General features: G+C 35.1%; 1 protein-coding gene across 1 annotated transcript in view; it reads right to left on the bottom strand.

The window, feature by feature from the left end:
• The window catches only part of LOC145268838 (uncharacterized), a 54,078-nt gene extending 41,667 nt beyond the window's left edge, over positions 1 to 12,411 (bottom strand). The window contains exon 1 of the mRNA XM_080124505.1: positions 12,264 to 12,411. The gene's annotated coding sequence lies outside the window, so the exon portion shown is untranslated. The remainder of the gene's footprint in view (positions 1 to 12,263) is intronic.
• Between the last annotated feature and the right edge of the window lie 378 nt (positions 12,412 to 12,789).

Genomic DNA, 12,789 nt, shown 5'->3' with positions numbered 1-12,789 from the left:
TCTCCTGTAATTAGATTTCAATTATGTTACTTATCTTGTCCGCATTTTGTTTTTATAACTCAATAACTGCTTAAAATTAAGTCGATGCCCCAATATTTTATTCAGGTAGATTATAAACTAAATTACTTTGCCTACGAAACCACTTTTTTTGTTATATGTTTGATTTTAGACTTCCTGTGCAATATTTTGTTTACTTCTCTTTTCCAGACTCATTATCGACACTTTTTTTTTTTTTTATAGGCATCACCACTTATCAAGGCCCAGGGGCCACTCGAAGATAAGGGTTAAAGAGTGTACAGTAGTCAATTATACAATATAGTAATTGTCAGTAATGGAAATTCAGTAAATTTGTTAACTTAAGGGGAACGGCTTATCAAGAACTTGTTTACATTGAACTTGAAGTCAACCATATTGTAGTCAGCTGGAAAGCAGGAAACAGGAAGACAGTTCCACGGGTGTGCAATTCTAAGAATGAAGCTTTGTTCATGGAATCTACGTTTTGGTTTAGGCACAGATAAAGAGTGGGGGGAATTATTTATAGTGTTTGCAGCTAGTCAAGTGTTTCTTGTGAAAGTTTGGCGAGGGGGGACCATAGATTGAAGCTCAGTCGAGCATTTGCCATAAAAATAACGATAAAGTAAAGACAAACTCACTACATCTCTTCTGTGAGAAAGCGGTTGCAGGGAAGAAAAATGGACATCTCCTACGAGGCTACGAAAAATCTATTTTGAACTCTATCAAGGCAGGATAAGTCCTTTCTAGCAGCTCTTGTCCAGATGTGGCAACAGTACTCCATCCTTGGACAAACTTGGCTCTTATATAGATAGAGAATTACATCAGCAGTGAGATATCTACTGGATCGATCGAAGGATCCCACCATTTTTCAGCGGCTTTAGCAACAGATTTGATGTACTTGTTCCATTTCAGATCAGGAGTAAAGGTCAAGCCCAGAAGCTTGTCAAAACATGAGGCCTTCCCAAGATGAGAGCCATTCATTTCAATTGATGCCAGATGGGGTTCAGAGCGTTGATGATGTAAAATATAGAAGCTTGGTTTTAAATGCATTAAAAGTAACCAGCTACTCCTTTCCCCATTGTACCACGTGCTCAAGATCAAAGAGAAAATCGTTTACGGTCTTAGATGTGCTTCCATAGATGATAGTATCATCAGCATAAATGTCAACGAATGATGTAAGGATGTGATTTGGACGATCATTAATGTAAATCAGGAAGAGAGTTGGGCCCAACACTGCACATATATTACCTTTGTTTACATTATTTTTTAATAGGTAAATTTTTACCGTAGCTCCACCTCCACACTTTCATTAAAACTAGCGAGGGGTACCCGGCGTTGCCCGGGGGTTGGGGGGGGGGGTTAAAAAAAAAAAGTAAGTATGAGGATCGAACCCAAACCCTTGAGGCAAAGTTGTAAATTAAAGTGTGAAAAAAAAAAAAAAAAATGTGCGATGTTAACCATTGCCCCACCGCAACATGCTTACGGAAACACATTTGAATTTATTTAATTAGTTGGATTTAGCAGGTGCCCGTTTTAATGAGTTAATGAGGTCAAGTTTGACTGCGGAATAGTATTCATTTACTGCTGAACGCTTTTTTTTCCCGCATCCCCAAGATGTTATAGGAAAAAGACTAACCCACATGCGGCGAGCGACAAATATTGAATATTTATCTTCCCGAAATCAAGCAAATTAAATAGACAGGCGAGCTTCGTTGTTAACTGTGAGATATTACGATTTGTATGTGATATAAAAAGTTTTAAAAAGTTGTGAACTGAGCGACCGCTTCTCTGAAAGAAGCCTTTTGTAGACACACAGAAAAAGCGAACACACACATATACATACATATTCCTGGTGAACCAAGTGCAAAAGAGATTCAGACAATTGCACTTAAGGGAACAGCGAGGATACTAAAAAGAGCTCTCGGTTGGTTTCAATAAAAAAGCGGGGCAATGTTGGCAGCTGGTTTGACTGCCCCATACCCGGCATTACAATCTTCAAAGGAAGAAAAAAAAAACAAAAACATACATTTTCGCTTTTCTATTTATAGATGACTTTTAAAGGTTTCGACTATGCCGATTCCGAAAATCTCATTTATCTTTAGCAGCTACAAGTAGTTTTCAAGATATAAAGAGCGGTATTATACACTTTAAATCAGTGGCTGCTAGATTTGTACGCATGCACAAAGTAACGAATCTAATTCTATCCAACTTACATTGCCACCCCCAATTTTTTTTGTTGCTTTATAGTATTTAGTATTTTAGTGGGTATCCTGCCGACGATTATCAAGGTTAAATTTGGGGCAAATATTTGGACATTCCCTTCCCCGCCCCAAAACAAAATGGAGTGTCTATTCCAATAGCCATTCTTAACATGTGCATACATGTTTCAGTGGAATCTCAATTTAGAGGATGGAATACTGCTGCCATATCTGGGCAGGAGCTGCTAAAAACAGCCTATCCTGCCTTGACAGAGTACAAAATAGACTTCGTGGCTTAGTGGGGGATGCCCTTTTCTCTACTCTGCAACCTCTCTCTAACAGAAGAGACGTTGCGAGCCTATCCTTGTTTTATCGTTATTTCCATGGCAGGTGCTCGCCTGAACTCCAATCTCTGGTCCCCCCTCGCCAATCTTTCACAAAAAACACCCATCTAGCTGAATCCACTGTGAAAAATTTTCCCCCAACACTTTATCTGTGCCTAAATCAAAGCATGGATTCCATGAACAGAGCTTCTTTCTTAGAACTGCACGCCTGTGGAACTCTGTTCCGTATGCCTGCTTCCCACCTGACTACAACTTGGATGTGTTCAAGTCCAACGTTAACAAATTCCTAATGAACCGCCCCCTTAAGTAAACGCTTCATCAAATCTCCAGACTAACGTAATGTACTTGCAATAACCCTTATCCCTGAGTGGCTTCCGGGCCTTGATAAGTGGTGACCACTGTGTAAAAAACCCATCTCATCAGACTGAAAAAAAAAAAAAAAAAAAGTGTTCTTACTTTCTTTGAGTGGGTCTCTCTAAATTGAGATTCCACTGAAGCATGTATGCACATATAACCAATAATATTTGTATAATATATACATTATATATTTATTATTTTGAAAAACAGTAATCTACAGACACGCGTGTTTCAGAGCCCTACTCCTCTTCAGCATAGCTTCTTGACTGTTGTGGGGATTCGAACCTCGGACCTAATGTATTTCAGTCCAGCACTCTAACCCATTACGCTATGATGCCATAGACAATTTACTGTTTAGTTTTTTAACGTTTATCTGTTTACATAGTTTTTGTTGTTCATTTTTTAAACGATATTAAGGTTAACGTTTCCGCCACTGAGATCCGGTGTTTTTCATAGAAAGTGGAATCCCAACAACAGTCAAGCTACGCTAAAGAGGGGCAGGGCTTCGAAACACGCATGTCCACAGATTACTGTTTTTGAAAATTAATAAATTAAAAATACGTCCAAATAAAAGTGGGTGACTTTCTAAGAAAAACACCGGATCTCCGAGGCGGAGATATTAACCTTAATATATATATATATATATATATAAGCGAGATAAGACACTGATAAAATTCAGATGAAAAATCCTGATAGATATTACTTGAAGTAATACTTTCAAGGAGACCCTAGCCAAAAAGGAAAACCTCAATATTTAAGAATTGAGCAATATATAAGTTTCGTAGTTAAATTTTAAATTCTGAAAAAAAAAAAAAAAAAAAAAAAAAAAACAGAGACACTGAAAAAATTCCATTAAGAACCTGTATGCTCGCCGACTTTAACCCTCCCCCTCTCTCTTTACCCTCTCTACTTCACCCCACTCTCCTCTTTCCTCCATCTAAAAGGCTTCCCTCACCCACTATAAACAATAAAACGAACTATCTTTCTACAGGGCTCACACCTCAAGCAAGCCGTTCCAATGCACCTTTCTGAATATCATCTCCAGGATTATTTTGCTATCTTTGCTATTTTGATAATTATACTATTGATTTCGAGGTCCATTGCACACTTAACACAATGCTCAATTTCTATTACCCACGGGGATAATTACAATGGATGGTATATCCACCCAATTTCGGATATACTTTGTCAACATCGAGAAAGCATTTGGACTACAGCAACCAACACACAATCAACGCAACAACGAATAAGGCTGCCCGGTATACTTTTCGAAAAATCAATAAGGAGCAGTACGCTTTCGCTATATGGAATATCACTTTCTCCCATGGGCCTATTTTCTGCCCACCTAGATTTATAACCCCGAATGACATTGGACTCTTTCCGATAATGGATTACCCAGGTTGTATCAACTTCTCTTTTCGTATAATTTTCTCCATATAATTATCCACAACCACTCAAAAAACTATTTTCAATAATTGTGCTGAAAAGCAAAATAGCGTCCATTCGCAGCTGAACATTTTGCTAACCGCATTTCATTTCCTCTGATGAAATGAGCCATTGTTGAAAATCCATGGATTAAGGAAATTAAAATAACGCCTTCTTTATATTCCTTTTGTCAAACAAATTCTTAAATCGAATATATGTCTCTATATGTTTTTTTTTTCAGAATTTAAAATTTAACCACGAAACTTATATGTATATATATATAAGTTTGGTGGTCAATGTATTGTTTTCACTGGTCACCATTCTTAACATGAAGAGGAAGGTTTTTTTGTTTTTTTTTGTATTGCTTGTGTACAGGGCTCTATGGACAAATTTATCTTTAGTTGACTTTTGACATCTAAATATTTTCATTTACTAGCCAAATAGAAAAGTTACTAGCTAAACCCACATGATTTTTAGAATATGACATCTTCGTTCCGTGATGAGTATGTACCTCATAAACATTTTTCTGTGTGTTTTTTTTTTTAAAATAAGTAATTCTAAATATACAACAAATTTTATATATATTATTTTAATATTATTTTAATTGGAATTCATTTTTGAGATGAGTATTATTTATATTATTTTTATTTATTGCGGACTATTATTCTCATCTTTATTTGTTGTTGTTTCACAACGTTTCAGCCAACTATTCCTCTGGCCTTCGTCAGGTCGTAACCGTGACGGACAAGAACTTCGAATCTCCTAACTGCATTCTCAGCAATCACTGCCATCCGTAGTTGTTGTCGTCTCACCACGTAGTCATTGTCGTCTCAAAAACGCGGTGAGACAATAACAATTATAGATGGCAGCGATTGCTGAGAAGGCAGTTAAGAGATTCGAAGTTCCTATCCGTCGTGGTTACCATCTGACGAAGGCCAGAGGAATAGTTGGCCGAAACGTTGCGAAACAACTAATAAAGATGAGAAGAAAAGTGTACAATAAATTAATACAAATTTTATGTTGATACTTGAACGTATAAACATTTTAATTTCTCCAAATATTGCTCTATTAAACTTTTGTTTAAAATAATTTTACTTTGTTTTATTTAAAAAAAAAAGTTGAAAAGATATTTTTCCATCAGTAGTGAGTTTTGGAAGATTGTCAGTGAGAGAAATGCAATCGCCAAAAAAATCATCGTTTCATTATTTCTAGTCGTCACTTTGAAAAATCACTCGCAAATGCGACTGTTTAACTCGCAATGTAGAGCCCTGTATGTAACAAAAAAATAAAAAATAAAATGGCGGACACTTAAAATTATTAGGTAAAACATAAAATGAAGGTTGTGATATCATAAAAATTGCTGGCGACAAATTTAACTGCGATATTTGTTCATATTGTACAGTTGAGGAAGCAGGAAACTGGGAGAGAATTCCAAAGTCTAGCAGTTCTGAGGAAGAAGAGTAAAAAGCATTCCTATATCTAGGGATCTCTACTGTGTAGGGGTGGGACTTCGCTGCTTGTCTAGTTTGTCAGGGGTATTTTCGTCGAGTGGGTACAAGGGCTTATAGTTCGTCAGAGCATCCACCATTAAAATACTTGTAAAACAGACAGAGGGATGCAACATTTCGTCGATTGGACAGGAGCTGAAGCTGAGATGACAGTTTGGCGACTATTTTGGACTCTGTCCAGGAATGAGAGACGATTAGCAGATGCATCAGCCCAAATGTGACAGCAGTACTAGGTGTGTCAGAAACTGACCTTAACGAAGGCGTGAAAAAATATTGAATAATTCGACCCCCAGTCTTTCCAAGCTTATAACTACTCGAAAAATGTAATTCAAACCCTAATTTTCTTTCAATTAAAGGAGCAAGGACCAAGGTTTCATTAAAAAAAAAAAAAAAGTTTTAAACTTCGGACTTTACAGGTAAATTTCTAAAAAAACACTTTTTTTTTTGTTTTAAATTTGAATATATTATTTATTGATCTTTTATCTTCAATTTGTGATATATAAAACTTTGGTGAATAAATTAATTATTTACTTTTTAATAGACATTTAAAAATGGGGGGGGGGCGTGAATTAAAAAAAAAAAACGTTTTTCTACAATATTATATTCGGTTTATTGGAAAGAGCAAAAAATTTCACATTGACCCTGAAAATATCGTAAAAATTGAATCAATAGAAAAATTTTGATAGATTTTTTTAAGTTTAAAAATTGAAAAATATTTAACTCATAAAATTCAATTGATTTCATTACATTAAAAAAATGTTTTTTAAAAAATAAAAAATAATATTTCTATTACTTTTAAAACAACTTTAATAGTTTATTTTGCAAGTATAATCCATAAAGAAAATAAACAACCCACTTTTAAAACAGAAATTACGAGTTTTTTTTATATTTTATTCACAGTTTCGTGTTAGGGGTGCCAAAAATTCCCCTAAAATTCTGATACACCTACAGTAGTACCCCATACATGGGCAAATGGCGGCTTTGTAGAGGTACAGGATACTTTCAGGCATAAGTAACTTTCTAGCATGGTACAGGGAGCCCACTCTCTTTGCAGCGGCCTTGGCAATGATCACGATGTATCTATTCCAATTCATGTTTCCTCCAACGTATGTTTCTCGCTGTCGTCCTCTGCTTATTCTACCCATTATCTTCCCCGTCAAACTAATCTGTTCTTTTCTGCTTTTTCTGTAGACATGGCCCATAAATCTCATTTGTCTTTTTCATAATGTTCTTATTAGAAACCTTTCTGTTTGCCATTTTTAATACATCTTGGTTTGTTTTCTTTTCTGTTCAGGATATCTTTAAAATTCTTCTCATGAACCAAGTTCCAGTTAACTCTAGTCTCTTCCTTGTACTGTTGGTGATTGATCAACACTCACAACCGTATAATTGAACAGACCATACATATGTTCAGAGTATTCTGAATTAGGTGTCACCAAATAAAAGATTATATATATATATATATATATATGATTAAAACTGCTACAACCATAACCCTAACTATGTTTGAATATGTACATATATATATATATATATATATTTGAAAATCTGGGTGGTTATTTTTGTGTATATCCGTTAGAAGTGTTGAGTGAAATTTGAAGAATAAAACATGTATAAATACATTTGAAGCCAAAACTGCAACACAAATTTTTTTTCTTTTTATAAAATAAACGGATGTTTATTTTTAAAGAAATATATTTCGGAGTAAGACTCCTTTATCAATCTTTTTTTTTTTTTTTTCTCTTCTTCCACGACATGATGTAGTGGGAGATAGTTCGATGAAGAGTCCACGTGATGTTGTTAACTGCGGGGTTTTTGTGAAGCCGGATAGGTGACGCGTGGTCGCGTATTTTGAAAATCTGGGTGGTTATTTTTTGTGTATATCCGTTAGAAGTGTTGAGTGAATTTTAAATAAAATAGGCGGAAGTTTCTCAAGAGCTCTTTCGGCTATCATCTCATCAGGAGAAAATTGATAGCGTAAAAAATAATATGTCAAAACTTTAAAGAGTTCAAATGGGGAACTATTGAATGTGCCAAAAGTACGGGGACAACTAAAATTAAGTGTATTAACGTTTAAAAGCGATTAAAATATTGGCACAATGAGGGAGAAAAAAAAAAACGGGAGAAAAGATTCAAAGTTCCCCAAATAGAAACAATGCGTTTACTGTTTCCTTTTGCCGGCACGCGGAAGGTTTACGCACAACAATAGAGACAGACTCCAAAATCTTTAAATGGTTTCTGGAGTCTGCTCTATGTAGCACCTCGGACCATTCTATTTTATATCTATCGGCACAGCACGGGTTGTCAACCAAATGCTGACCAATAGCAGAGTCCAAGGCTGCAGAAGGAGAGAGACTACCAGACCCCATCCTCCCTTGTCTGATCTTTGATGGAACATGCTGGTTTATACGAGTCAAAGGATGTTGCCCAACATAACCAGCATCACACTGGCATTTGAATTGATACACAATATTACTATTTTGGATGTAAGGCAAACTATCCTTGCGAAAAGAAGGAAAAGCAGGTCTCGTAGTATATACCAAACGCAAGGACACAGAATAAAAGCAGTCATAAATACTTCTGCGAATCTGTTTGGAAAGTCTGTTACTCTTTTCCCCAATCCACGGTAATTTTAAATAAACCGGGCATTTCAAAGGTTCAAACTTTTAGGGGATTTAAAATCCGAAACCTTTTTGAAAATGCAGTCATCAATAAGGTCAACAGGATAACCATTATTGAAGAATATTTCTCTGATCTTATTGAGTTCGGTGTCTAATCTGTTAGGTGAACAAATCATGAGGGCTCTATGTACCAAAGTATTAATTAAGCCGACCGTACGTGATTTTGGTACAAAGGACAACCAGTTCACATATAGGCCAGTAAATGTCGGCTTTCTATAAATTGTAGTGAAAAAGCCCCCCCCTCCCTGAACGTTCAACAAGAACATCCAAGAAGGGAAGCGAATTGTCCTTCTCACTTTCCATAGTGAAGTTTAAAGCCTCATGCAAAGAATTCAACCTATCAAAAAATATCGACACTTCTCCTTGCGATGGAAAAATAGCAAAAGTATCGTCAACATATCTGAAATATGTAGTGGGTTTTGTTATAGAGTTGAACAGAACGGATTCATAGTATCCGACAAAAATATCCGCTAAAGTTGGGGGACAACGGACTCCCCATTGAAATATGCGTTTACCTTAGAGGTGGTACATAGAGCGAACTCCAGAAACCATTTAAAGATTTTGGAGTCTGTCTTTATTGCGGTGCGTAAACCTTCCGCGTGCCGGCAAAAGGAAACAGTAAACGCATTGTTTCTCTTTGGGGAACTTTGAATCTTTTCTCCCCCCCCTCGTGCCAATATTTTAATCGTTTTTAAACGTTAATAAACTTAATTTTAGTTGTCCCCGGACTTTTGGCACCTTCAATAGTTCCCCATTAGAACTCTTTAAAATTTCAACATAATATTTTTTATGCTAGCGATTTTCTCCTGATGAGATGACAGCCGAAAGAGCTCGAGAAACTTCTGCCTATTTTATTTAAGACATACAGTGTTTACCGATGTATTGGAAAATTCAAAATGGCAGCCGACTCTCTCTTTGAGGCGGTAAGTTTGGGAAAATGAGTTAAAAAAAAAAAAAAAACAGACAATACTGTTAGAAACTCACTCAATGTTACCGTGACATGGGTTGATATATAATCGGCGTATTTTTAACATTATTTGGGCTGTTTTTTTATTTATAACTCCTTTTCCCAAACTTACCATCTCCGAGAGAGAGTCGGCTGCCAGTTTGAATTTTCCAATACATCGGTAAACACTGTATGTTTTTCGAGCTGAATAAACATGTTACATTAAATAAAAGCACTAAAAACATATTCAGTTGGGTGGAAAAGTAACTTATCTTGCCTTTGATAACATTTATTTGTTATATATTTGTTTTTTGACAACTTTTTCGAGTCTGTGTGTACAGTAAAACAAACCCAGGGTTTCTTTTGTTATCCATTTCTTGTGCCATTTCTTTTGTTGTCCATTTCTTGTGCCATTTCTTTTGTTGTCCATTTCTTGTGCCATTTCTTTTGTTGTCCATTTCTTGTGCCATTTCTTTTGTTATCCATTTCTTGTGCCATTTCTTTTGTTATCCATTTCTTGTGCCATTTCTTTTGTTGTCCATTTCTTGTGCCATTTCTTTTGTTGTCCATTTCTTGTGCCATTTCTTTTGTTATCCATTTCTTGTGCCATTTCTTTTGTTATCCATTTCTTGTGCCATTTCTTTTGTTGTCCATTTCTTGTGCCATTTCTTTTGTTGTCCATTTCTTGTGCCATTTCTTTTGTTATCCATTTCTTGTGCCATTTCTTTTGTTGTCCATTTCTTGTGCCTTTTCTTAAGTTTTAGAGGGAGGTTCTCTTCTATCACTTCCTTGATGCGATTCTTCAGCATTTCCCATCGACTTTCTACATCGGTGATGTGTCTCCAAGGCCAAAAATCTGTTAAGGAAAGTTTTTCAGTGGCACTTAAGGTGCACTCTCTGTCTTTAACAGTATAAATTTAATAATCAAAAAAAGAAAAGAAAAGGTGCTTATGCACTTGTGTCATCGTGCTTTTTTTAACGTATTTTTTAGAGATTAATTTAAGTTTTACAATATCTTTTTTTTTTTTTTTTTTTTCAGATTAGGTCAACCTCCACAATTTTCTTTTAAAGGTTTTCGACTATGCTGAATACGAAAATCGCATTGAAATTTTGCAGAAATAAGTAGTTATCGAGATATAAAAAGTTGTATTATGCATTGTATTCTTTGGCGGACATCTTATTTACGCGCGTGCCATAAACAAATCTACTCATCTATGACCGACACTACTGCACGCGAGTAAAAAAGATGGCCGCCAAAGAATACAATGCATAACACAACTTTTTATATCTCGATAACTACTTATTTTTGCAAAATTTCCATGCGATTTTCGTATTCAGCATAGTCGAAAACCTACAAAGTTGTCATTTAAAAGAAAATTGTGGAGGTGGACGGACCTTCTAATCTGAAAATTTACCTATCTTTTTATTAAATTATTAGGTGAAAATACAGGATAATTACAAGACATCCTCCCCATATTAAGAATGGCCTTCTAAATAATAAGCATCAGTTTTTCATCATTTTTGTTGGTACTTATATGCACTTATGTTACCGTGTTGAAATAACGTTATTTAGAAAGCCGTTCTTAACATGGGGGAGCGTGTTTTGTACTTATTCTGTACTTTCATCTAACAATTAAAAAAAAAGATATCGTAAAACTTCAATTTAACTTGAAAATACTATTTTTTTTTTTAAATATATAGCACGGTATCATAAGTGCATAAGTATTATTTTGTTTATTAAATTGTTCGGTGAAAGTACACTATGGTTACAGGGGGGAAAAGGTCTCCTGAGCATTTTGCAGTAACGGTAACAAAAGAAAAAGTGTTAAAAAAAACAACAAACAAACAAACAAAAAAAAATGGGTAAAACTATACAAACACCGTGACAGCGAATTAACACTAACCCCAACCCTAACCCTAAACCCTAACCCTAATCCTAACCCTAACGCTGTCACGGTGTTTGTATAATAATACCAAAAAATGTTACCAAAGGCAAAAGTCTTTTACCTGGGTAAGTTTTTGTTTGTTTTTTAAATTTATTTAAAAGCGTTTACTAAATTTGAAGCACAAGTGTCGAATTGTAACTTAGAACAAGAAAAAATGGCTGACATGAGATGGTCATCTGAGGAGTCTCGATAATCGCTTAAAAATTAACCAAATACGAGTAGCCACCCAATAATTGTTATCGTGCTATTAACTTCTCTTTGGTAACATCTTTTATATATATTTGTTTTTAATCACTTTTTCGTTTTGTCGTCTCTATTGAAAAATACGAAGCCTTCTTCTCCATGTTAAGAATGGCTTTCTAAATATTTCAGCTTGGTCCGTAAACTGCACAAGTACTAGATCTTTTAGGTCCAACTCCGGATGGGAGTTGCGAAATTCGAGAAGAAGGTTCCAGCATTGTTCTTAAAAATGTAGCTGAAGAAAGTCGGAGGTTACATCGGCCGAAACGTTATGGGATATTATTATTAATGAAAACACTAGTAGTCGGAGAAATAAACTAGAACCGAATAATAGAAAGGGCTTCTTTTTTTTTTCAAAGTGACAATACATTTTAAAAAAAAAAATACACAACGAGAAATATTTATAAGTCGAATTCAATAAATATAATTGTTTTATTAATTGTTATTTAAAAAAAAAATAATATTTTTTTAATTTATTATCTTTTACGGTGGAAATCATGAAACTATAGTTTTCGCTTTGCTTCCGGTTGAATGGTCATAAATAATCGAAATATTTACCTTATTCAACCAAGAAGGGGGTAGAACGAAAAATGAGTTCCTTACCTTTCTTTTGGACGTATAAATTTTCCGGATTTGTCTGGTAATCAAACCAAAAACACGGCCATAATTTCTATAATTTTGTCCGCAAAGGGAGAAAAAGTTCAACTTTCCGCCATTTTGAATCGTTCCCAGAATTCCTCGCTCGGTTAATGTATCGACCAATCAAAACGAAGCTTCGCTAAAAACAAGGGAAGATAACTCAGGTTCATAATTTTCCAGTTAAAGACAGAGAACAATTTTCTTTAATCATCATAATTCTTTAACAATTGCAGGGATGGTTCCTACTTCAGTCGCGTAAATTATTTACGTGCTTTAATTAGAAATTGAATCTCAGAAATATCTTTCTGATGTACGTACACATCATGGAACAAAAATGCCACATTCCAAAACTCACATGAATTGATTGTATTTTTTTTTTAGACAAATTTTTACAAGCGTGCACATATTATTGGCATTGTGCGTACAACAATGGCCACCACTTATAACACAAGGAATAACATTGCTTAATATCCAGAAAGCTTCTTATTTA

This window comes from Euprymna scolopes, chromosome 44 (genome assembly GCF_053919585.1).
Source record: "Euprymna scolopes isolate OS-2025 chromosome 44, ASM5391958v1, whole genome shotgun sequence".
NCBI lineage: Eukaryota > Metazoa > Mollusca > Cephalopoda > Sepiida > Sepiolidae > Euprymna > Euprymna scolopes.
Note: the sequence above shows the minus strand (reverse complement) of the source record. Positions and strands in the feature narration are given on the sequence as shown.